Here is a 24,285-nt window from a genome sequence, read left to right on the forward strand (position 1 = left end):
TTTTACGCACCTAAAAATCATATCAGAATTTATTATATCTTAATTTCTTAATTTTACAAAACTAAATACTTTTCACATTACAAAAAATTAAACAAATACTATAATAACAATATTTACTATATTTCTATCTTTTTTTTTGTAATTTCATTTCATTTATGAGTGTACCTAGGACAGAAATCAAGAGAATGAAAAGATGAAGTAAAGATACAAATTTGTCTTTCATGATATTTATTTTGTTATTTAATTTTCGTGTTCCCATGAATATTTTCTATTGAAACTTTAAATAGTTATTATAATTTTTTTTCTTATCTGTATGAGTCGTATAGTTTTGCGTTTATTATAAGGCTATTTCGTTTTGCGTAATGAATTTATAAAGAAAATTCTATTGCACTATTAATAATTTTAAGATAATTCAAAATTTTGTTGAGAAATAATGTTCATACAGAAATATAAACGAAAAGGCTTCTGATTCAATAATATTTGCTTGCTCTTTTAAGACGAAAAACAACATAATAAAATCATTCTGTTACTTTCCATCTTCTCTTTTTACCAGATTTTCTTTTAATCTGATCTCAATTTTTTTTCCATTTCATTTTCCTTTTACTTAGTTTGCGACATGTAAGGGAATATCGATTCTGAAACTTTATATCTTTCCATAATGTTTTATATTATTCGAAACAGTAATTAATGGGTTTTCCTTTACGAACGGATTTTATTTAACATCCAATACAATTGTTTGTAAATTATAGGTAGCTACAAAGAATGCAACCTAAATCATCTTACGTGGAGACAACTTCATTTAGATTGTATCTTTAAAAAAATTCACATATACCTCATACTATACATTGAAGTGTACTATACGATACATGATTAGATTATAATACTATCTTCTGCGATGTAAAGATACAACGCATCGAGTAAAATGGTTCAAAAAGGTCACTCAGTATCAGAGGCACTTTTACAATTAAAAATCCGCATGCTGAATTTTAATTCTTTTCATAATAAATCGACACTCATCTTTTGTTTTCGTTTTTTGTTAAACTCTGTAAGAAAATTACATTTGGAAAAGAAAATTTTGAAGATCAGATTGTCTTTGTCTAGCTAAAACACAGAGTAAAATAAACATATTCTGTTTCGAATTTTAATGTTTTTAATGGTATTAAGTCAAACGTCTTGGCAATCAGAACCTATTACATTTCTTATATCTGGTTTTGCAACATATATAAAATTAATGCAGATAATTAATTCTACGGCAAGCTGTCCAAACTCTAGATTATTCTGGCTATGCGAAATGTTTGCAGTTTTTTTACAATTTCATCTATTTGCATTGTTATGCACAACGTCTTCTAAAAAGAGGAAATAAAATATACGATTTACATATGAGGTACAGATTGCATCGCTGAATGCAAACAGGCAACCAAAATTAGCATAAAATGCCATCCCTCAGTCACGCTACAACGCCTTTTAAAAGGGCAGGACAGACACATGCGCCAATTTGCAAGAATCGATAATTCCTTGTAATCTGAGATAGCCAAATCGAAAAACATGAACTGAAGATACAACTTTCCTGATGAAATGCGTTGGAGGGTTTTCGGAGTGTTGCACGCTAGTGCAAATGAATTCGCTATTGCGAAAGACCAGAATGTGCATCGTAGCATCAGCAACACCCTGTGAAATCTTTACAAAGTCATAAAAACCTCTGTATAAAAGATTAGGGTCTGGACGCCGGAGGATTACTAAATCAGCATACGATCACTTCCTGTTGCTATGCGCAAGATGCCGTAGATCACTAAAGCACGACAGGTGGAGTCGCGTCTCTTTGCTCCTGTACGACGGCCAACATACCGCCAAACTGTGTCGCAGCGACTAGATGAAGATGGACTGTACGTTCGACGACCTGTAGTCTGTGTTCCTTTTTTTCCCATTTCATGTCACAGCGCGGTTGAATTGGGCCCTTGAACATCGCAGTTAGACACCAGAGCAAAGGGACCAAGTACGCTTTACGGGAGAGTTTCAATTTAACATCCAGAATGACTGCCGAAGAGAAATAACATGATGAGAGACAGGCGCACCTTATCATTGCCAGAGACCGTCGAAAGAGACCATTACAGAGGAGGAGGCTTATTTGTATGGGCTAGGATAGAAAGTATCGGCCGCAATGACCTTCACGTGATTCCTGGTGTTTCTGTGACAGCCATTCAATAACGTGACGAAGTTTTACACCCTCTAGTGCGTCCGTTTATCGCTGAAATGGGTACTGAAACGATATTTATGGATAATAATACCCGCCCGCATCGAGCTCGAGTGGTACGGAGTTATCTAGAGAGGGAAATCTTTCCACATCGGCTGTGGCCTACTAGATCACTGCAGGCAGTCTCTACGAGTTCCGACATGCATTACTAGAGGAATGAGAGCTACTTCTGCAACAAGCAATCCATCACACTGTTGTAACTTTTCTCATCGTTGCATTTTTTTTGCATGTCTTTGCTTTATTTTTTGCTATGTGGTCCAGTATGGCTACTTACCTCATCGTTGTCAAGCATGCATTTCAGCTAACGTATATCATGACAGTATTAGCGTGATGTTTCCATTGCACATTCTTTCGACCCATTCACAATTTATCTTTCGTTATGTGATAGTGGTAATGCATTTTTTTTTTTGCATGTCTTTGCTTTATTTTTTGCTGTGTGGTCCGGTAATGCAACAACAACGTCTTGGATCAGTTGCACGGAAATTCTTTAATAGCTTTTGGTTTATTCCATATTTAAACTGCGCTGCTTATTTTTTGAGCAGGAATACATAATGTTCAATGTGATCTAAGCATTAAAATAAATATATTGCTTAATTTTTCATACTGAACATATTGTACAACATATTATTGTGCAATATATTCAGTATGAAATAGTTTGAACCGATTGCATAGTTTGAACATATTGTACAATAATCTTATTAGAAACATTTGCAAAATATTTATGCTTCAAGCACAAATAACCAGTAAATTGATTTGAAATATATTAAGTGATGGTGGTGTTGGTGTATTCAATTATGGCAAAGCACACTAGGGCTATCTGCCTAAGGGAAGGGACGCCTTCGTGGAGGACTTTCTAAAGGAACTAGCTCTTATACACGTTACATATGGGGAAAACCACGAAAACACCCGTGCAGCCAGTCCGTTCGCGGGATTCGAACCTCGGAACGAACTACCAGTGTTCAGTGACTTTACCGCTCGGCCGCTGGTTGACCACTGAAATATATTAAGAAAAGGCTAAATAATTAAATTTTAGAATAAAATATTTTTTTACTTCCGCAAACGATTTGACTTTTTCTAATCGACACCACATTTGTGACAATGTAAATTACTTTTCTTTTAAGTTTAAGATTTATAAATTTTTAATTTAAGAATTAGTAAATTGAATGCTTTAAATATGAACATTTAAATACGTAATCTATGAGATCAGCTAGAGATATAGACAGAAAAATATGAACCAGCATTTTTTATAAATATCTAAAAATTTTTAAATAGGAAAGGCACAAAATTCCGAAGAAAAAAAAATCTTAACCTCAAAACAACAAGTCGTCGATAGCTTAAACATATTAAAGAAAATGCTAATTTTTTGTGTTATAATATAATCTATTACTTAATAGTGAAAGAGCTTCCGTATGATAATTGCTTCTAAATTAAATATATTTGGTTTCATTTCAGTCATAAAATATTTGTTTTTGTAGAAATTATTAATGTTTTTAGAATAGGTCCTATTTCACTGAAAAATGCACTTAACGTTTATACGGACTATTAATATTTCATACGATTTAAATAATTGATTTTGGAATGAAAACGTAACAGGAACTCTGAGCAGTGCTTACTTTAAAGAATGCTCTATTCTATTTCAAACATTCAGGCAGTAATCTTGTTCAATATGCATTTCTTGTACCTAGAATTTTAATATCAAGCTAAGGCAATTTTTTTCAAAATCCTTCTTTCGCTGTTGACAATCTCCTTACCAACCGACTTAGGGAAACATCGATTTCTCTTCAATTTAACCATTTCCGCGTAAAAAGGCGAGCAACAGTTTGTGAACTCGAGGAGATACGGCTTGGATCACATTCTCATTGAACCAGTTTAAGAGAAGTAACCCAAAAGTTTGCTAAAGTAACCATGACAATTTTATCTTTACTAGATCCTACATTTTTATTCTTCATACCTACTTCGCAGAAACTTGAAAGATAGTTCAAGCATTCTGTTTGCATAAAACTTTCATTTCTACGATTCGCAAGAACACTGGATTTAACTTTACCAGTTTTCGGGATTGTATTAAGTTTAGAAACTATTGGAATTAAAACTTTCACGTGTTTAAGCTTCTGGAAATTACGTTTTCCGTTTATAGAGTCGATAAATAACTTGATATTGAAATTAAATACGATCATCATTATATTAATGCAAAAGTATTCCTTTAAAAGCTTTATATATTGGTTCATATATTATAAGTATATATCTTCACTACTTTACAGGTACATGCAGTATACATTATAGGTATATATTATAGGTTTAATACCTATATGTAAAAGAATGTATAATGCATACAAAGCATAATTGCAAAGACATGGAATAATCTTTACAAGTTGAATGTTAGTAGTGGTCATGAGGACATATTCGACAGAATTCAGAGTTTTTGAAAATATGATTGGAAGAAGGCACAAGAGCTTGGCCTTTAGGAAGAAGATAATTAGAGTCATATATCAGCATCTCATTTTCATATGAATCCGTCACAGCAAGTAGGTCTCTAAGGATTTCAATTTTCTTGTGTGCTTGCCTCAATGTCGAAGGCTGAACAATTGGTCGCCAGTTATGGCGACGTAGATAATTTAAACTACCACACCTGATCAATTAGTCATCACGATGCTTAATCACTTGGTCATAGCAAATTCGAATGCCTTTTGTTTTCTTCCAGACACTCAAACTTAAAAACGTGCATTCAAACAAGTCATACAGCCTCAAATACATTTTCCCAGTCATGCCCAGTACTAATAATGTATCGAACATTTTACTAAATTACTTCCCTGCAAGTTTCGGCAGTTCTGGAGAGTTTCCGCGTATTTTGAAATGTTTGGTATAGCTTTTGGAGTCGATTTTTGCCATTGTCCTTTTACAGTTGAATCGAATCTTCATCTGACAGACTTTTCCTTTCGTTACCAAGACTCTTTAATGTCATCTTCATCCTTATTCACAAATAGAGCTTGTCAACTTTAAGTACCTCGATCGTCTATGTTATCGATACATGTTGTTGAGTATCCCTGTAGCAATAATTACTTAGTTTAATTTTGCAATTATTTAAAAGACTATTTGAAAATAACTATCATCTTAAAAGGTATGTGTAAAGTAGGGCATAATACAAATTTATGACAATATTAAAATATATCTTTTTATTTTATAGCAGTTTAAACCTTTAATCCTGAATCATAATGATTACTGAACAAGTAAAAAAACCGCTGTTCATCATTTTGAAGGTGACATTTGACTTGATGGTAAATGACATGTCTCACAATATGGTGGTTCCTGCCTTTACATTGTTATTTAGGTCCAATAAGAATACTAAATTCTGTCATTCTAGAAACATTTTCTGACAAATATTATTAAACTCGAAATAGCCGTATGCAGTAGTTCCAGTTTAAATTATCTAATATGTGACTTTCCATGTCGCAGATGTTAGTATGTTCAAGGTTAATATGAAATAAAAAATGAAAAACTACAAACTATACACGAGTCGCAAATTCACAGACTCATCAATTCAAACAACGCAGTCATCATGTAGGCATTATTTCAGTAAACGCGTTATTATTTATGTAAACACATTATTTCAGTTTTAAAAGCGAGAAGATTTGTTGCTTCATTAATATTATTTTCAAATAAAAGAAGTTACTCTATTTTCAGTATCTCGCAGAGATCTGAAAAAAGTAGTCTCATTAATTTTATCTTGTATTATTTTTGCACTCTTGCAAAGATACTAGCATTAGAATCAGGACAAATGTATAATTTCAAAATCAGTGGCCTGTACAATATAATCCGTATTATTTGTAATTTCCTTAATTGTCGCAAATATATTCTGTCAGCAAAAGATCTGTATTTAGCGACAAAAATATAACTTGAACATTACCATCATTCAGAGTTACATATTAAAGCGAGTATTTGTGAATTTAGATCAAAGACATCCCCTTGAGTCGAACACTGAATTTCTCAGGATATAATCCATGCGTTTTAAAATAATCAATTTTAGTCTGTGCTGGTTTATTTCTGTAATGGCAGTCATTCTCTGAATGTGATATTTTCTTAGAACAGAAAATGTTGTTCGGACTATCTTTTTGGAAGTTAAAAATTATTGGTAAAATAAATAAATTTTTGTATTCATAAAACGTTTAACTCATAATTACAAATTAAATTAAACATTGTTATTGATGCTTGAAATTTTTTTTTCTAAATATGTTAATATTTCAAAATTTATTCTACTTACCGATATGGTCTTCGTAATCGTTGCATCTATTTAGCACTAAGAACCAGTAGCAAATCCATTACAATCATACTAAAGTTTTTTTAAAAAGTATTTTACCCGAATTAAAAATAGTACGAAAACACAGTATTTATAACTGTTATAGTTCGTTAGACAGTTCATCCATTCTTCATCCATATTCACAAATAGATTTTGTCAACTTTAAATATTTCGATTATCTATGTTATAGATAATGTTGTTTTACACCCTTCCACAGCTGAATACAATGTATTTCTGTGGTAAGAATTGCTTAGCTTAATTTTGTAATTATTTTAAAGACTATTTTAAAATATCTATCATCTTAAAAGGTATGTGTAAAGTAGGGCATAATACAAATTTATGACAATACTAAATTAAACATCAAAGGCAATCTTATCTAAATTACACAGAATTATGGTTCCAATTATATTTCATATTAAATAAAATATAGAGTACTAGTTATGCATTTACTTATTTTTTAATATTTGTAAGATATACCTAAGAGTTTTAAAGGACGGAAGACATTTTAGTCATGATTTTACATTTCAATCAAAATATTTTTCTCAAAATTTACTGATATCTATTTACATTTAGTTTAAAACACATTAAAATAAATTGCCCTTTTAATATGGTGGCTTTTCTAGCTTAGTTCAAGTAATAAAATGGCTTTGAGCCTATTAAATGGTCTGTATATTTTTCGAGGGAAAAAAACGAAAACAGCTTTAGTTTAATTAGATAAAATATGATTCTAAAATTAAAAAATATATATGAGACATATGTTTAATAAAGGATGCCAGTCAGAAAGGCTGTAGAAGCTGCATGCTAAATGAGGCTATAATATACTTATATACTCAATGCTTCTATTAAGCTAACCAGCATCTATTCTCAAGAAAAGCAGAATAGTTGCTAAGATGTGTATATATAATTTAGACAAACATCATGAAGAGTCATGCAAGTATTTTTAAAACAATATATTTCCTCTTCAAATAAAAAAGCATGTGAATGCCTCCCGAAGAAAGTACATTTATATGGGATCTTAAAAATATGAAATGAATGAAAATGTGTCATATTAAATTCAACAAAAGTGTTACAGTAAAATACGAAGTAATATTTATTTTGATTTTTAAGTTCTTGAGTTATATAAATCATTTATATACTTGATAAAATTAATATTTTCACATTGAATGTAACATGTTGAAACTGCATTTATTTCTCGTTAGAAGGAGATATTTTCAGATATTTATTAAACAGTTTATTAATGTAAAAATTTTCCTTTAGATTTGTATTTAAAATTCTCAAATTATGGTAATTATTTAAAACTTATTCGTGATGCGTTAGATCTAGATCTTATTAAACCTAACTAATTCTATATGAGCTATAATAAGTAATTAAAAGCATTTATTACTAAATGAAAACATTTTAAAATGAAGTCATAATATTAAAGCCTGAATAAATTAAAATTTTATTTCTAACAATTAGTCTGCATAACAGTTGTGTACAAAAATAGTGTGCACTATATATTTTTTCTGAAATCTGTTGTAATGAAATGATTATTTACAACTCATCTTTTACGAAAAAGCATAGTAGATATTCCAAATATTAGAAGGAAGAAATTTTATGATGGAAAATATTTTTAACTGATGTACTTATTAAATTTTCAAAAGAGTATTCCGTAAGTGCATATATCAACATTTTATGGCATGCATTCAAATTCAAATAATAGCTTATTACACAAGTGTCTTATGAATTCCAAAGTTACACTCATAGCACAACAATGTAACTTTAACAAATTGTTTAATATTCTAAATTTTATGCTTAATGCATTTCAATCAAAATATAAAATTGCTCACATCATGAATATGCAATAATAGTCATAAAAATGGTACAAACGTAACCTTAATAAGTTTAAAGGAGTGAAATGTTTGACCTGACTTTCAGTAAATACGGTTCTTTACAGCTTGAAAACATTTTTATGTTCACAATATGTTTAAAATGCCCAAATTAAATTTGAGAAAATACTGGAAGGTAATTAAGCATTGAATTATTAACGCATATAAATACTGTATTTAAAAAATAAAATACATTTTGTAATCTGTTGGGACAAGAAATCTGCTTTAGGCTGAAATTTGTTTTCTAAAAATCTGATTAAAATTTAATATTACTAGAATTCCCTTATTTAAATAATTATTATTTTAAAGCTGTACTGTGTTATTTCATTCTGATATTTCTTTAATATTATTTAACTTAATAAAATACTTCCTAAAATAAAAAAAAATCTCATTTTATGAACTTAATAATCATATTTTAATGAAATGATCAGATATTACATCTGGCATTCGTTATTAAAAATACAATTTAGCATGCTGATTTGAACAAATGTTTAAGATTAAATTATTTCAAATAACTTAGTTTACCTTCTATATAACTTTTGCGGTTATTTAATCCTTCTATATAATTTTATAGTCACAGATTTAGAATGAAAAAAATTAAACTAATTTAATACGTTAAAATACTTTAAAGGTATTAGGAAATACATTCTATGTACAAAATGTCAGATTTTCCCATTCACAATAAACACAAAATTAACGTTCATATATATATTTAATGTACAATACTTTAAGAAAACTATTAAGTGCTAATTTATGAATGAAATAATACTTCTATGTTTTATGTAGTAGGAAACTGCAGTTGTTAGTGGAAACTGCAGTTTGTTAACAATTCTGCAAAAAGAGATATTAAAGCAGTCTTATAAATAAAACAAGCAAGTAAATAATGTTTCATTTTATTTCACACTTTTTTATTTTCGTAATTTACAACATTATGTACAGAAAGGAATATTAAATGATTTATATCATATTTACCTAAATTTAATTATTTTCTTAATTAAGAGTTCTACATTTTATGTTGCAGTTCGAGTAAATTGGATTAACACGAATTTGCAGAGTTAAATTTTGTAATAATGTACGATAAACAGGAGGATTTTTCACAAAGTATAAATAAAAAAAAAATATTTTAAAATTATTTCTACATCTTATTATTAAATATTAAACTGATATTTTTAAAGCCGTCTTTCTTTTTTTCTTTTCTTTTCATTTTCAATTTTTATGCTTTTCATTACATATCCGAGTATATATTTGATAAGATGGATAAAATAGATACTAAATATAAGCTAAAATCTCCAAGAATAAAATCATTTTCTGGAATCTTGTTCATATATCTCGTTATGAAACGCTGAACACTTTTTGAACCAGTTGTAAGGTATTATACACAATATTTATAAAATACATGTAAACCATATGCTTTAATGTAAATCCAAATGGAGCGACATGGAATTTAATTAAATATTATCTGCATAAAAATAAACACATAAAAGTTATTTCCAATTACGATTTTTTCTTACGAATCCCTCCAAAATAATATTTTGCTAACTAATAATTGTCTAACTTACCACTTGCACTAACTAATCTCCAGTGAATGCTACTTCAGCAGTCACACTTTCAGTTTATATACCTAATCGTCAAAATATCATACGTATTACTTAAAGAAATTCAACAATCCTTCCACTGTAACCACCACTAAATTTTTTTAAAGAAACACCATCATTGAATGACCTGCAGAAAGAGAACAAAAATATAGTCAACCCAACAACTTTTCATCGACTCCCAACGAAGTGTTTGGAAAATCAACCGGCCAGTTCGGCTGCAACCGAACGACTGAATCCGAAAATCCGTTTGCAAGGGGTGGGGGAGCTCTGCTTCAAGACTGGCGCAGGCGCTATGTCCATCTACTGGGAGTATCTTTCTATTAATGTGCCACATATTTATAAAGCAGAGTGCGACAAGAATAGTCCCAAGATAAATTTCTTACACGGTTTGCTGTCATTTACAGTAGGTTTCTTCCATCCACGTTTCTCACTTTTCTAATTTGGTCGCAGCTGATACAGAAAGTTCGTTTAAAAATTGTTCGAAAACTTAAAAGTCATCGACTCAATGTATCCTGACATTTCCACTTTACGCTTTTGCGTGTAACGGTTTCTTCTAATGCAGGAGAAATCTACTTATTTGGATTAGATCATTTTAAATCAAGATAAAGCTTAAGATCAATTTATTTTCAAAGATTTTACTGCTTTCCTTTGATTTAAATACAAAGCTGTGCATGTACTACACTAAAGAAATTAATAAATGCATACATATTTTTAAGAAATTATTAATTTGGTTTAGATAACTGTGCACAGTACCTAGAGAATAAAATGCAGCCTAAAACCGTTAACATAGATGTAATTACGTGCAAACTGCAGATACATATAAAACATATTACAGTAGTTTAGATCAACGATTTTTAGATACCTAATACATATTTTTTCACGGGAAAAAATTACATAGTAGCTTTAGTACTCAGATCGCTATTTCTGATAATAAAAATAAATAAAATAAATTTAAAACTATTTATTTATTTCCAAGTCCTGCATAAATAACAATAATTTATTCTTTTATTCGAAACGGGTTGCATGTTTAAATGTAAAATAAAATGAATCATATTTTTTCCTTAATTCTATCAAAATATTGGGTTTGATACTTTTCACAAGAACAAAGGTAATTTGTATTTTTTTCAGAAATTTTACGGAAATAAAATACTAAATTCTTTTACTTACATAGCAGCAAATACATTATTTCCTTTCCGAGAAAAATACCTGTCATTAATGATGATTTTGGACTTCTGTGGTCACCATAGGGAGGTGGAGGTCAATTATAGAAGTACACAGGTGCTCTTCTTAGAGATATAGTCTTCGTGAAAACGCTGACTGTATATTCGTTCCATGATTAAAACTGTCCAATTAATTTAATCTCTCAAATATCTAGGTGTACTATTCAGATAGATGATTCAAATATTTGGAATTCTATTATGCATATTTTAAACATAAAAATTGTTCATGAAATGTAGGCAAAACATACAGCACTAACTTAAAACTACTTAAAACTATTTTCTTCATTGGGAATATTTCAAGCAGTATAGAGTAAAATTACTATGAATTTAATTTTGTTGACATCTTAATAAACAATATTTAGCTAAATGTAGAAAATAAGCACCTTTGTTTTGGCATTCCTTCCGTATAAAATATAAAAGAAATCTGTAACACTGCAAAAAATTTAGATACATAGTTCTAAAGGATTTCGGTCTTCAGACATCAAATTCTCATTCCTGAGTCTTCAGACAGAATACATAGACAACCAGTATTGAATGAGGATACTAAATCAATGCAGGCTCAGTTCTGAACGTCATAGATTTAGGATGTACTTAGGATTTATGTTCCGTAAACTCTGGGTTTTCACATGCTCTTTGTGTTTTTCTTCCCAAGAATGTTATGAAGAAGAATATGTCTTCCCAAGAAGCTCCCGTTATTTATATGGTTTACCATATAAATAACGAGAGCCTATTTTGTTTTCATAATATTACGTAATTAGATTTAAATGAATTCAAAGTTAAGTTTATTTTAATAATAATAAATTGTAGAATGGTTTTCGTAACACACTACTTTTTCAGATCAAACTAAAATATAATATCTTTACACCTCCACCATCATAATTATGGAGTTTTTGTTTTCTTTTGGGTTTTATTATATTACGGCAAAGCACTCGAGAGCTATCTGCCTTAAGGGAGGGATGCCTTCGTGGAGGACTTTCTAAGGGAAACTGCCTTGTATACACGTTACACATGGGGAAAACCATAATTATGCAGTAGATCTGAGAATAAATTGTTTGAAATAAAACTCGAGAATAAACTTAACGTTTTTAAATTTTATTTAAAATGTATCTATTTTCAATAATGTATATTTTTATATCATATTCCTACGAATTTGCAGTTAGTATCATGTAATCAGATTTATGTTGAACACATGTATATTTTGTATGTGCATTTAATATAGTTAATTGGTAGTTAGCCATTTATCGTGTGAATTAATCTCTACTTATGTTTCTGAATACTTTACTTATTATTGTGCATATTGTGTATATTTTATTGGAATTCTGTGTATTACTTGTAGGATACTTTTATAATTTAAATCACTACACCTGATCCAAAGAAGGCTTACATCAATAATTTGCAAAATGCTGTGAAAAGGAAGAAGAAAAACAAAAAAAAAATATTTATTTAACAGTTTGATTGGTTGTTTACTTGTTGAATCAACTGCAGCAAAGCACGCACGTAAGGGCAGAAATGCCTTCATGTAGGACTAGAACATTAGGTATTCTTGGAAGCAGGCAAGATGAAAAATAGCAACGCCTTCACCGGGAATCGAACCGCGGACCTCTCAATTACGCGCTGAGCGTGGAGACCACTACACCACGAAGGCGAGAGAAATGCCTTATAGGACTCTCTGCAAGAAATTTGCACATGCTTGCGTCATACATGAAGCTATCCCATTCTCCAGCTTTGAATGATTTCGTCGATTTACTAGTATTTAGGGATCCTCATATATATTTTTTCTGGGTACTGGGGTGGAGAAAAAATATCTTCTAGGATTCTAGTAAAATACATGACCATAGTGTTATTTGAATGTTAAAATAGTGTTTATTTTGTTTATTTTGTTAAAATAGTGTTTATTCTAGATTATCATCTTGAAAAAGAGTGTTTTTAGAATTTGCGATATTTAAATTAAAATTTCGTCTAAGTTTTGCTGAGCGCATACTCAGACAACACTTTACGCAGAACCTCTTAGTGTGTTAAAGAATAAGCTAGTTATTTTGCAGTAACGTTTCTTAATTAATTTTAAAATCATGATAATTTATGACCAATGAGCAAAGGGGTTAATTTTTTACTCATTTAACGCATTAATTAAAAATTTTTTCAGTAATGTTTTTTTCAATGTACAATACATTTCTTGCAATATGACATCATCACTTGCCGAGCGATTTAAGTTGTTGAATACTAATAATTTTAACTAGGTTCGATTTCTTAATCATGGGGCAACTGTATGCGGGGTTTCGTAGTTATCTTCATGTGTAACGTGTCTTGCATAAAAGGTGCACCAAGAATGCATTTCTTCCTTTCAACAATAACACTCATGTACATTTTCGTAACAAAAAAATAAACCTTGCTGTATCACCATTTCTATAAGTATTTTAATACTCCTAAGTAAAACAAAATATATTATTATCTGATTTAATCAGTAAAACAGAATATCCTTATAAATGGCGAAGTTTCAAAACATATTTATTTAAGGAAATTAAGAAAATGTAATAGGAAACGAAAGTTTATAACAGGACTATTTTATTTGGTAATTGTTTCATTGAAATTACTTTCCTCAAATAGGAACTTAACATTAAGTTTCTTTTTATTTTACTATAAAGTATTTATTTATTTCTCAAACAGTTAATCACACATTGCGATTTCTTTTAACGTTAAGGCCCACAAGTGGCCGAGCGGTAAAATCGCTGTACACTGATAGTTCGTTCCAAGGTTTGAATCCCGCGAACAGGCTGTCTGCATGGGCGTTTTCTTGGTTTTCCTCATGTGAAACGTATATACGAGCCAGTTTCCCTTAGAAAATCCTCCACGAAGTCATCCCTTCTCGTAGGCAGATAGCCCTCGAGGCTTTGCCATAATCACACACACACGCATACACTTTTAAGCTCACACAACTACACTTTGGGAGTTTACAATTATTTCTGCAAAGGAAATGTTTGAATCAATGAGAAATGGAATTCGTGTGCATGTTGCTGGTGTGCTTAAAAAGGAGAAAATGTTGTTGCTTAAAAATGTGCATGTTGTTGGTATGCATAAAAAGGACACATTAAACATTATTTAAAGTAGTGTTTTATAATATTTAGAAATTTTAACAATGCAAAGTTTTGCAACTGGAAATTTTAACAAAGAAATTTTTAAGCTCTGGATATTTTAACAATGTATCTGAGAGTTTATTGAAATAAATAATGCGCCGATAAAAAAAAAGACTAGATCAGAATATGAGCTTTGAAAATAATACTTTATTCAAAAAAAAAAAAAATGTGAGTTTTTTTCAGATTTTACATTACGCCCAAAGGGGCGTTTCTTAACGCTTTGTGTGTTACCTTTAATTATTAAATATCACGTTCTTCGCATTTACACCATAAAATTCAATTCAACAGCAATATCACAAAATATTTTTAAAATGAGCATATTTTTAGAGTTTCTGATACACAGTCTCTCGCGCTGGAGATAAAAATGTTTTTTTCGTACAGTGTTGCCATTTCTCACTTTGAAATTGTTGAGTTTGTTAATCAAAAAATTCGTTAAAGATTTACAAAATATGAAATAGATAATAAAACAAATTCCAAATTTGGGCTTCCAGAGGCCCATACTCGGGTGGGAATGTACTTTATTCAAAATTTGATTGCTCTAGGTACCGTTGTTTTATCACAATGTGAGAAAAATACATACATCCATGCAGATTTTTTATTATTTAATTCTTTATATATAATACATGGCTCTAATATTTGGTGGCAACAATTTCAAAAGTGAACCGACATTTATAGTGAACCAATGCAAAATGCCAAAACGAAATTAACAGTCCTTCTGGGAAAATTGTCCCTTTGGATTAATAAGAAAAATAACCTTATTTTGAAATTTTACTAATATGTGTAGAGTATCCAAAGAAATGTTCGTTTGCATCCATTTTGATATTACTTCATTTTCTCAGACAGAGGTATTTAACCATTTAGGTCGATATTTCGATGAAACAGGAGTGTCTGTTTGATTAAAATCGAATGGGAGATAGCCATAATCGAAAACATGAAAGCTTTAAAAATTAATTCTACAAAGAAGTAAAGTCAGATAACGTAGTCAGAAACAAAACAGTACAGAGGATCAAAGTTTCATGAATCTTACATTTAGAAGTGTAGTAATATGCTAAAATTACCTCATTGGATATAAATCAATATCAGAATGCAATATTTATGGTATAATTAATATCTCCCCCTTCTCTAGCTCACCTTCGTGATGTAGTGGGTTTGCACGCTGGGCCGGTATTCCAGAGGTCCGTGGTTCGATTCCCGGCGAAGGCGGTTGCTAATGTTTCATCCTGCCTCCTTCCAAAAACCTAATGTCTCTACAGTGGCGCCCGAACTAAAAGGGTTGTGTTTGATGACTCTCCACAACCAGGATATGGCGATTGGGTCCTCTGAAAACCCCAGTCCCCCTTTTAAAAAGGGGAGTATATAAGGTATTTCTCCCACTTTTCTAACGTGCCTTCGTGGTGTAGTGGTTCTGCACGCTGGGCCAGTATTCCAGAGGTCCGCGGTTTGATTTCTGGCGAAGGCGGTTGCTAATTTTCTTCCTACCTGCTTCCAAAAACACCTAACGTCTCTACAATGGAATAATGTAATAATTTTGTCATATGCTATAAATATGTGTCTAAACGTTCTCACAGTATCAGGATTTAATCTATTTGTTTTCTTGATTATTTTAGACCTCAGGATGGAACCTGCAGATTATTCGAATTTCAGCTACGAAAGCTTGCTACTTCGAGGACATAATTAGTCGTACACCCAAAACTTACAATATGTAATATGTACAAATCACTATGATTATGAACGCAAAATATTTAATACTACAACCTACTTCTTCCTTTAATACTAAGAAATGGGCATTTATCAAATGTAATCATCATTTAAAAAATGCTTCAAGGTATTCATTGCTCATTATATCTTCACAAGCAAATCATATCCGACATAAATCCAATTGAAAAGGGACGAAAATCTTAATATCTGGCTCTGAAAACAGTAGGTGTTGATATGTGAGTGGGATAATAATTCCTCAGACTTTGATTTACGGAATGAATACTGGAAACTCTGGTTATGTACGTGAAAGCAACGGATTGTAATCGATTGTCTTGCAGATGGTGAATATTATTTTTAATGCACTTCTGTACGGTGATTCATGGAATTAGGTTGTATAACCAAGAATTTAACCAATTGCTTGTATATTTCTTTAGATTAGAAAATTTCCGTAACTTCCGCTAAATGGAGCTTTTTTAACTTTTACGTAATGGGAACTTTTATAACTTTTACGTACTTTTACGTAACTTTTAACTCATTGAGAGAAGGACTTAATAAGCACAGTATGGAACATTGAGGGATATTATTTAAAAGTGTTCAGTTGTTATGACTTGGATCTGTGCTTCTGTTTTGCGTGTTTCTCACCAGGATGTAAATGAGATAGCCAGTATTTAAACTGAGGTTTTTGAAGATTAAGACTGAGCTTGTTTCTCGTTGAGCGTGCAAACTACGTTTATTTTGTGCAGCTCTGATAGTTGTAATTATTCGGTTTCGCATTATATTCGCTGCAGACCATTTGATTATGACCCTCCGATATAAGTACTGTGTCAGTTTCGTTAACTTTAAACCTCGTATTCTTCTCGGCTACTGTTCAATATTTAATTCAAATTTCAGTGATCTGTTTCTTTACATCACCAGGGATTGTAGCTGATATTGTTAGCAGAGAAAGTTCATTTATGTTCTAAATTCTGTTAAAATAAAAATGGATCTTTTCACGACTTTATTCCAGACATGGCGATGATTCGCTTTACATCTGTTGAGGTTACTTTACTAATTACCAGTTTTAGAACAACTAAAATCCCACAGACGATTTATTTCAAAAGAAAAGTGCATTTGTTTGGACGTTCACTTAAAAATACATTTAGATCAAACAATCGAGTTTTCATCAAACAGACTAATGCAAGGATTTTCTTGTTAGTAATACCCTACTGTATTTTTAGTTTGTAAATAAATCTCGTTTATCATTATCTATATCATAATGATTAACTGAAAACTAAGTATACTCTCATATTTGTGATGTCATATAAACATTCTCATTTAAACTATATATAAGAGTACCTTGATATTATTTCAATTTATTGTAATATAGTTCCCATATATTTTAAAAGAAGCTTTTTTCTTTTATTTAAAACGTATCCTCTGTTCCGTCTTCTTTTAAAAACTCCGTGTTTTATTATTCAAGGCAAGCTCCTCATATTTAGGTAGGGAATTTATTGCTGCAATATATTCAAAGAATATCTGTATTTAATGTTCCTTAACATAAGTATATAATGGGTATATATATTTTATTTTTAAGTGTATAATGCGTATATATTTTATTTTTAAGTATGTAAGCGGTATATATTTTATAATAACAGATCACTTCTAAGGATTTGGGATCCAGCGCATTCACAGTAAGTTTGAAATGAACATCAGGAGGCTTATGTGTAACTACATTTATGGATGTTTATTGTTGTAAAGTGGTTACCAATACGTGACATGAGGTAGAGGGTAAGTTTTCCAATTATATTATACTTTGCTTTCCAGAGAACAATTTTGCACATTACTATCAAAACTTTTCCTGAGGTCCTGAGGTCATAATAAAAAAATCATATCATAAAAAGTCCTATAAAAATTATCATAAAAAATCCTGAGGTCATACCTGCACATTCGTGCTTTTACACTTTCTGTATGGCTTATTGTTCTTATATTTTATCATAAAATCTTGTAACGTTAATTTTGAACATTATTTTGCTAAAATTATGTGTTATATCAAACAATTATTATTATATAAAAAATCAATTTAAGGTGCTATTTTGATTCGAAAGTTGTATCTGCAAACAGTACTTTATGTCGCCGTAACTTGAAAACCCAAGGGACAATTTTTTGGAACCTTTAAGATTATATTATAACCGAATATTTTATATGGCTCTATCATTCGTGTGCTGTATACTTGCAAATAAATCTTTCTTAATATGAAATTTACGTGTTTTTTTAATAATATATATATATATGATTTTTTTTTTTTTTTTTTTTTTTTTTTTTTTTTTTTTTACGTTTTGAAAGTTATTCCTTGTAAATATTATAATTATCACTTGCACAAGTGGTTATTTTTCCCACTTCATTTGTGGCTAAATATTTCATTTAGTGTTTGATATGTTTTTTTTCACTTTGATTACTGATTAATCAGACAGCAGACATTTAACGGGCAAATGAAATAGCAGAATATATTATCTAGTAAACTCCTTTACTCCACTGCAAAACCCTGGTACTCCGCTGCCCAAATTTAAACTAATTTACACCATGACAGGCGCATTGCTATCATTCTCAACGTACTTTTTTGTTTAAATTAACCTAAAATCTTCTCTAAATTTTTCAATCTTGTGGAAGTCTCTTTCACTTCACAAATCGAATATTTCACCTATATTAATCATATTCTGTAACACTATTAAGTTGTAACTTAACACCTGGTAACGATTTTGTATTTATCTGTTGAATGAAATTAGAGCCTACGAATTTCGGTTATTTAAAGATTTCAATCGAATTATAAATTTATGTTTGTTTACTTGATCCTTTAGAGTAACTTACTTTATTATGTCCTTTGAATTATCTCACTTGGTTGACAGTAACTTTACAACAAGCCCACGAAAGAGTGTCATTGGCAATAGCTTGTGGAACATACATGTGACAGTTCGACTTTTCCCGCTCCCATTTTTGAAGGAGAACACCCCGGAGAAACGGGTCCCAGGGTCTCCGCCTCTTCAACTACCATCAGTTTCTCGAGAGGATTTTATACTCCCTGGGTATTTCGAGTGCCTCCATGCAGCATACATACTATACATTGTCAAACAATCATATCATTTTAAATACCAGTTATAAGGTGACTTAAAATCTGATAATAATAATTATTATTATTAATTAATGGTAAACAAATAATAATGATGAACGAACAGCAAGGAGGGCGTTTATATAAATGTATCGCTATGGAACAGAAAACTGAAATATTTGTGAAAAACGTGTGAAGTATCTTATGCTATGGTAATGAAAAGAACTAGTGCCGAATGTCGCTAAAAATTTATGTCACCCATTCTAATTTGAATTTCTTAACTGACAATTGTGGTCAAGTTAGCGACGTGGGTAGAGAAAGCTTTTGTCAACAAATTGCAGAAAATGGATGTGAGTGCAGCGTTATTAGCTGATTTCTGTTAGAACATTAATAATTCTTGAGGCGCACGTTAGCTACATGTAACAAGCTAAGAAATGCTGGGGTTTCCATATTAGTTTATTCAAACATGATGTTGTTGTTCTTACCAATTTCAATCGTCTAGAAACGATTAACACAAGAACACGATATTCACCGTGGCAAAGAGTCAAATGCACCTGTTGTTGAAAAGAGCCTTAACAACTATATGGGTGACAGCTCGACTCCCAATTTAGAGAAAGAGAGAGCAGCCCGGGAGTAGGCACCGAAGGTTTACTTCTCCTCTTCACCTACTGCCAACCTCTCCAGAGGACTCGAGACTCGCGGAATATTTACAGTGTCCCACGCCCTCAAAACACTATATATTACATTCGAAACTGAGCCCTAATATATGGCAGTCAGCGTCACTAACCACTATGCCAGTTGGGCAGTCCCTTAGTTATTGCACGAAAAATCTAGTTTTACCTGTAAATCAGCTTTCTGAGCAGACATTCTCTTCCTGCAGGAAAATTTCGAAACTGAACTGCAAATAAGTACATTTAACGTTATTTTAATGCATTCCAAACACGTTATTTTCAAAGCATTTCCATAATGGATCCACATCCCTCGATAGCTGTAATTGTGAAATTACCTTTCGGGGTAATAAAATGCAATCTGAAATTTCAGAATGGCGCAATTATTAGTTCTTTTTTATATGGTTCAGAATCATTGCTGACATAGTTTGGAAAGAATATAATAAAAGCACAGTTATTTTGAGCTGATGCTCCTGTAGTTTTTGCATATTATCGTAACATTTCCATTATTTACGTTTTAAGCCACTTTCATTTCAGTTATCTACATTATTTTAAGAAGATTTGTAAACAGAAAACGCATGGAGTCGTTATTTCCTACTCTTAATTATTCTTTTCACTGAAACTGCTAGAGTACTTGACGTTGCCCGTACGCATAATTGAAAAACTTCAAATAGAGTGATGAGAGCAGATTTTTTTTTAAATATCAAGTAGATATTCATTTTTTCTCCTATTTCGGTCGGAAAGGAATTACGAAAATTTTTTCCAAGTTCGAATAAAACAACAAATCAGAGTAGTTCGTGCAACATAGTAGGCAGTGTAGGACTAACACCGTCTTATCTAACGTTTGCATTGTTATTAAAACTTCCACACTTTTCTAGAGAGTACACGGAGACATTGCCATCGGAAGGTTTTAGTTTGTACGTAAAAGTTATTTTCTCCAGTGTTTCCGTCTGCCTTCGTGATGTAACTGGAAGTACGCTCGAAGGGTAATCGAGTGGCCTGGAGTTCGAATGCAGGCAACGGCTCTCCACATTTCTTCAATTGTGTTGCTTCGAGAAACCTAATGATTGTACATACTGACAGCGGGAACGCAACAATGAGAACACGAATCTACGCTATATCTCGTGAGCGCAACATTCTAATATATATGCTTTGAGTTTGGATTCCCTGTGGTAACGTTTTCGAAATTTTATGTAAACAGAGATCTTTTCTTTCCTTTGATGGTCAAGCGTACAAAATTTCATTAACACCTTTATAAAATGGTAGGTTTCAAGGAATTAAACGCACACACAAAGGATGATTTTAATGAATTCATTTAGTGTAATTTCACAAGTACATACAGTAAATAATAACGGCTGAAACGAATCTACCTTTATTTCTTTAAAGTCATTTAGTTTCTAAATTAAAAACAGAAAAAATTGAAAGAGAGAATAAATATCTTACGCTTTTCTGAACCAAAATGCACTGCCACCTCGAAGTTAAAATTATTTTAATTTGGGAAATGACAGTTGACAGTATATTTCCATTAAATCTCTGAGTCTCTTTATTAAATTAGAAAGGCAAATAAACATATTTTGTTTTCCCGAGTGGCAACGCAATTCTTTTATATGGCCGAGTTTTCTGATTAAATTTGAAACATGCATATCTCAATCTTTGAAGAGTGGCAACAGAAAACATTTAAATCATTGAATTTTTAATCAAAATATAGTTACATTTACATAAAATATATGTGTATAAAGAATATGGGTGTCATGAGTGGTTTTTGATGAGTCCTATGCAGATAGAGACCTTCTTATTTGAAGGTCGTGCATGCTAAATTTCATCAAGATTACACCAAAACTCTAGATTTGTATGAAAGACAAAAACGGGAAAACTCTTCTTTATTTGTATAGATATAGCAGTGTAAATCATTTACTCATGTTGCAGAGACATTAGGTATACTTTTGGAAACAAGAGAATTGAAAAATTAGCAACGCCTTCGCCGGGAATCGAACCGCGGACATCTGGAATACGCGCCCATCTTGCAGACCAACACATCACGAAGGCACGCTAAGAAGGCGGGACAAATATTTTGTAATGTCATTCCTATATTTCAACTATGAAGTCGTTTCGTTAAATCACATTAGTGTGTAGAGACGTAAGTTATTTCGAAGCACGACACATCAAAAATGAGCAATGCCATCACCGGGACTCGAACTTCGGACGTCTCGAATACGCGCTAAGTGGGCTGGCATTATACCACGAAGGTATGCTAAGAAGATGGGAGAAATACTTTATAAATGTACCAAATATTCGTTATGAGAAACAATATTGCCTGCAACCAAAGATATTGATTTAAAATCAAGGACATTTTATAATAAGGTGTATTTCAAAATCTGATATAGCAATGATATATGTTTTACAACTATGTCTTTCGAATGCAAACTTTAACTTAAATTTTTTAGTTCTTTAAAACTGGTTGTTGTCAAATCTAATAGTTGACGTAAAGAAGTAGCGTCTGATGGTCAGTCAGGTATCGCCTCTTGAAATTATCATTATGAAAACTGAAGTTACAGTCCAATATATAACTTTACTATTTATTTTTGTGGTAATATAAAAAAATATTGACAAAATAATATGTGAAATGTTTCAGATTCTAATGGTCACTCAAAACGATTTCTTCAGTTTTTTGCCCTCAGGCAGAACTGACAGTCTACCAGTCGGCTTTTGCCCTCACTGCTGATAACCCCTATTTCTTATCATTTTAGCTTTATTAGTATGCAGTGTTTCTTATGACTTTAAATCAAATGAATTGCTTACTTAGAAAATCGCTTTGTGTAGCAATAACCCATAAATACTTTCTAACGTGCAGATCAAAATGTGTGATCTAGAAGGAAATACAAAATCAAAGTACTTACCCCAAAGTATGACAACTGTATGTTACCAAATCAATTATATTTTATTCTTCATCTTTGATATTGAAATAAGCATTAATATAAATAAATATATCAACCAGACAGACGAATAAATTTGAACATCAAACACGAGTGATGCGCATCACCAGAATTACAGTTGCACTCAGATTAAAGTCAATCTTTCTCCATCAGCTCGAAACAAAGTCTTGGTGTAAAAGGAACAATCAAATTTAGATGTCAGTCATTAAGCGTACTTGATTAATCATGGTATTTCTGCTTTTTCTTCTTTAAATCAGGAAATTTCAGATCTCACAAACACGTGCGCGCGAAGAGTTCTCGAAAGGAGGAAGAAGCTGAATAAAAATTATATTCTGCAACGATGCACAGGCAGCAGGAGTCATTGTTTTCTTGAATCTTCATGTAAAAATCACACTAAAAATTTTTCATGTATAGCAGTCAGCATCGAAGGAAGCAGCCAAAAGAAAGCAGGAAAATGGCACATGGCATCGGCCAGGGAGAGGACAAACCGAAGCCCAGTCCTACACCCTGGAATGCCAGCAGCAGAAGAGTGAGAAACCGGTGTTGCAATCTTTTTCGTGTTGCCCTTGAGCGGTTGCGGTTAGCACACCTGACGCTGAATAATGTGGAGGCTTGCCTGCACACAAATTACCTGATAAAAATAAAGAAATTAGACAAGAAATCGATATAAAATAATTAATCGTAAAATTTAAATCACACATCTTACGAACATAATTATAGAAAACAGGAACTAGATCATTAAACTGATCATACCTCTCTTATGATTTAAAATACTCTATAAAGATTAGAAGAGAAATTGTCATTTAAAGAAGCTCAAAATTCAGACTGATATTTATATTTGTTTATACCGAGTGAAATTGGCCGGGGACTCTGAAATTTACGCAGGTGTTTCATGAAAATGACGCTAACATAAGTTTTAGATTTGCGTCATTTAAAAATATAGTTTAAAACTCGCTGCTGAACCGAAACTTGTTGAGAAATTTGGAAATTATCATGAAAATTCTTATCTTTAGATAAACAATACATAATGACATTACTACAAGTGCAAAATATGAAATACTTGCATACAATTAAATGAGGCTATAAAACATAGTATTCCGGTTTAAAATTGATGCTTAAAAATTTATTTGGCATATAGCTTGGCTAAGGGGATTTTCCCTGTATAATTCATTCACCTGAAGCGGAACATTATTTGCGATTTAATTTAATTTAAACCTATGTGTATGTGCATCTGTTAGTAAATATGCTTTAAAGAACGTATATTAACTCATAGCTGTATTCACTGTTATTTACATAAGCTATGTAACTTCAGTAAATTGACATATAATAATTGCACATGTAGTAGTTCGCATTTTATAAATTAAGAAGTGTTCTTACTGAGACTTCATTCAAAGTATCAAATGACAGTAAAATAGGGTAACCTCTACACAAGCGGTGATCTTTCCTTCCAGGAATTTGGCATAGCATCTATTTCACTAAGTTATGAGAGATGTTATAAAAGCTGTAGTTAAACATTCTATCCCAAATGATAAAACTTCTCCATTTTCT

At 31.4% G+C, this 24,285-nt stretch overlaps 1 protein-coding gene across 2 annotated transcripts in view; it reads right to left on the minus strand.

Moving 5' to 3' along the window:
* LOC118187321 (uncharacterized) overlaps positions 1–10,220 on the minus strand; it is a 1,290,260-nt gene extending 1,280,040 nt beyond the window's left edge. For both annotated transcript variants that reach the window (XM_085824924.1, XM_085824923.1), the window contains exon 1: positions 9,970–10,220. The gene's annotated coding sequence lies outside the window, so the exon portion shown is untranslated. The remainder of the gene's footprint in view (positions 1–9,969) is intronic.
* Between the last annotated feature and the right edge of the window lie 14,065 nt (positions 10,221–24,285).

This window comes from Stegodyphus dumicola, chromosome 10 (assembly GCF_044657685.1).
Source record: "Stegodyphus dumicola isolate Sdum_Otavi_A_Nest chromosome 10, ASM4465768v1".
Lineage (NCBI taxonomy): Eukaryota > Metazoa > Arthropoda > Arachnida > Araneae > Eresidae > Stegodyphus > Stegodyphus dumicola.